The sequence below is a fragment of the Squalius cephalus genome, assembly GCF_949319135.1.
Source record: "Squalius cephalus genome assembly, chromosome: 1".
In the NCBI taxonomy this organism is placed as follows: Eukaryota; Metazoa; Chordata; class Actinopteri; order Cypriniformes; family Leuciscidae; genus Squalius; species Squalius cephalus.
The window spans coordinates 4,189,571-4,193,154 of NC_137122.1; the positions used below are offsets into that span (position 1 = coordinate 4,189,571).

Here is a 3,584-nt window from a genome sequence, read left to right on the forward strand (position 1 = left end):
TTGTCTTTTTCTCAGGGTTCTTTGTTCCTACCATGTTCTAGCCAGTTTGGGGGCCCTGGGCAGTCCATGGTCGTTCACACCTCAAGAATGGAGTTGAGCTGAAAACCCATGAACAATGGGCAACCGGTGATTAGATTAGCGATCAACGGCAGTCCTGATTACCGTAGTCCTTTAGTTGTCTTTGAGAGTCCTATCACATCCTTCTGTCTTCTTAAATCACAGTAAGACAAAGAGACTCCTGTTGTGAAGTATGGACCTCTGGTGCCATCATGTCTGCTGTTCACTACATTAGGCATTTAAAAGCTCTATTGACAAAGTTAAAACATGGAAAGCTCAAAAAGCAAACAATATTTCATGGCTTTCAGAACTAAAATTTATCCTGATTCAAGCAGAATGAGCATAAAATAAAATGATTGATAAAATGAGTAATGAGTTTAATCGATCATTACTTAAAGCAAATGCAAAAATTAAGTAAAAGTGAAAGCGAATGAGACAGATCTCTCTCTTTAATGACTTCTAAGAGCCAAATCATCTCAAGAGAACAAAAGTGTCCAGTTTCAGAGCTACTGTACATACAATTTTATGTTGTATTTGCATGGAAGAGTAGAAGTGGAAGATAAACTAGAAGTTCTGATGAAAAACAATGAAGAACGAGTTAAAAATTAATATCAGATTAATTTCTCTCTCAAAAGTGTTATGTCCTTTTCTGGTGGTCTTTCAGTTCATCTGCTGTAGTAACAGACTTCCAGCACTGAAACACACACTGCCGTGTCTTTTCTGCTGTAATATTACGAATGAATCTTCTTCTTTGTGTGGATTGTCATGTTGGTATTTCTTCAGGACAAATGCCCAATGAAACTGTTTACCGCACTGATCACAGTTAAATGGTCTTTCTTCAGAATGAGAAGATGTGATTTCAGAGAGAAATCCTGAGCCGTTTCTTCCCAGTGTGAACTCTCATGTGAATCTTCAGACTTGATTTACATGTGAAGGATTTTTTACACTGAGGGCAGGAGACAGATTTATTGGCTTCTGTTTTCCTTTCTTGTTCACGTCCATCACGTCTAAAAGAAACATTAAATCATGTGAGATTTCAAATGAGAGACAACATGAAATGAAAAGTGAAGCTCAACTTTGCTGCCTTTTTGCTGCCTGCAAAAAGGCAGCAAAACAAACAAACCAACCAGGGCTGAAACAACTAATTGTACGTACATCGCACAACTGATCTTACATTGATAAATGAGGCAATCTTCATTTACACTGAACACAATTATAAACGCAACACTTTTGTTTTTGCCACACATTTTTCATGAGCTGAACTCAAAGATCTAAGACTTTTTCTATACACAAACGGCATATTTCTCAAATATTGTTCACAAATCTGTGTTAGTGAGCACTTCTCCTTTGCTGAGATAATCCATCCACCTCACGGGTGTGACATATCAAGATGCTGATTAAACGGCATTATTATTGCACAGGTGTGCCTTAGGCTGGCCAAAATAAAAGGCCACTCAAAAATGTGCAGTTTTATCACACAGCACAATGCCACGGATGTCGCAAGTTTTGTGGGAGCGTGCAATTGGCATGCTGACTGGAGGAATGTCCACCAGAGCTGTTGACCGTGAATTGAATATTCATTTCTCTTCCGTAAGCCGTCTCCAAAGGCATTTCAGAGAATTTGGTAGTACATCCAACCGGCCTCACAACCACAGACCATGTGTAACATTGTTTTTACTGTACAGGGCAGATGGCGTACAGCGTGTATGGCGTCATGTGGGTGAGCAGTTTGCTGATGTCAATGTTGTGTGGATCGAGTGGCCCATGGTGGCGATGGGGTTATGGTATGCGTAGGGGTATGTTATGGACAACGAACACAGGTGCCTTTATTGATGCACAGAGATACTGTGACAAGATCCTGGGGCCCATTGTTGTGCCATTCATCCACGACCATCAACTCATGTTGCAGCGTGATAATGCACAGCCCCATTCTGCAAGGATCTGTACACAATTCCTGGAAGCTGAAAACATCCCAGTTCTTGCATGGCCAGCATACTCACCGGACATGTCACCCATTGAGCATGTTTGGGATGCTCTGGATCGGCGTATATGACAGCGTGTTCCAGGTCCTGCCAATATCCAGAAACTTCACACAGCCATTGAAGAGGACGCGGACCAACATTCCACAGGCCACAATCAACAACCTGATCAACTCTATGCGAAGGAGATGTGTTGCACTTTGAGAGGCAAATGGTGCTTACAGATACTGACTGGTTTTCAGACCCCCCGGACTAAAACTGCACATTTTAGAGTGGCCTTTTAAAACGTAAGTCTTTGATCTTTTTTGATAGATCTTTCAGCTCATGAAAAATGGGGGCAAAAACAAAAAGTGTAATTTTGTTCAGTGTAAATCTCATGCCTGGTGTTCTCATAATGATAACACAATATCAGACCAGATGTGAGATTTAAACATAGCCACTGCTCACGTCCATATTGATAAATAAATGCCAATTTAAACCGTGAGCCCAATTTTCTGTAGTACGCTTGTTTTGTAAATGAGGGCCACTGTGTGAAAACATCTACCAAACGTTTCAATTTATAGTAGTAAATACAATTTCCATGGACTAAATGCACATGAAAAATAAAGCCTAACCCTTAAAGTAACACTATGGAACTTTTCCCCTGCGGTCGCCCTACAGGTTGGAAGCGGTATTGTCTCATTAGAACCTCAGAAACGCGACCCGATCTGGCAATCTTAGATGCGTGGTTATAGCAGATAAAGGACCACAAAGCAGAGGCATAAGTGCCTTTCACCCTGTTACGACTTGATGAACCACTGAAACGATTTTGGAAACCTTTAATGGTGAAACTGCTGCAGGAAAAGCACACAAGCCAAACTAACTTCAAGATTCCAGGTTTTGTTTCTCAGCACATAAAGATAAACTACTCACCGTGATCTCACACTGTGTTGATGTGGTTTCTCCATTGCATGGATCTTCATGTGTCGCTTCAGGTGAGTTTTAATAGAGAAACTATTTCCGCACTGATCACACGTGTGCAAATTCTCTCTGCTATGGATCCTCTCATGTGTTTTCAGATTTGATGAGTGACTGAATCTCTTGTCACAGTGTGAACACTTGTGAGGTTTTTCTCCAGTGTGGTTCATCTCATGTGTTTTCAGATTTGCTGACAGACTGAATCTCTTGTCACAGTGTGAACACTTGTAAGGTTTTTCTCCAGTGTGGATCCTCTCATGTGTCTTCAGAGATGATGACACACTGAATCTCTTGTCACAGTGTGAACACTTGTAAGGTTTTTCTCCAGTGTGAATCCTCTCATGTTTTTTTAGATGTGCTGACCGACTGAATCTCTTGTCACAGTGTGAACACATGTAAGGTTTTTCTCCAGTGTGGATCATCTCATGTGTTTTCAGATGTGCTGACCGACTGAATCTCTTGTCACAGTGTGAACACTTGTAAGGTTTTTCTCCAGTGTGGATCATCTCATGTTTTTTTAGATGTGCTGACCGACTGAATCTCTTGTCACAGTGTGAACACTTGTAAGGTTTTTCTCCAGTGTGGATCATC

General features: G+C 41.1%; 2 protein-coding genes across 3 annotated transcripts in view; both read left to right on the forward strand.

The window, feature by feature from the left end:
- LOC307156058 (uncharacterized protein) overlaps positions 1-3,584 on the forward strand; it is a 488,898-nt gene that overhangs the window by 279,156 nt on the left and 206,158 nt on the right. The window lies entirely within an intron of this gene.
- The window catches only part of LOC307156367 (uncharacterized protein), a 1,306,365-nt gene that overhangs the window by 271,490 nt on the left and 1,031,291 nt on the right, over positions 1-3,584 (forward strand). The gene's annotated exons all lie outside the window — the stretch shown is intronic.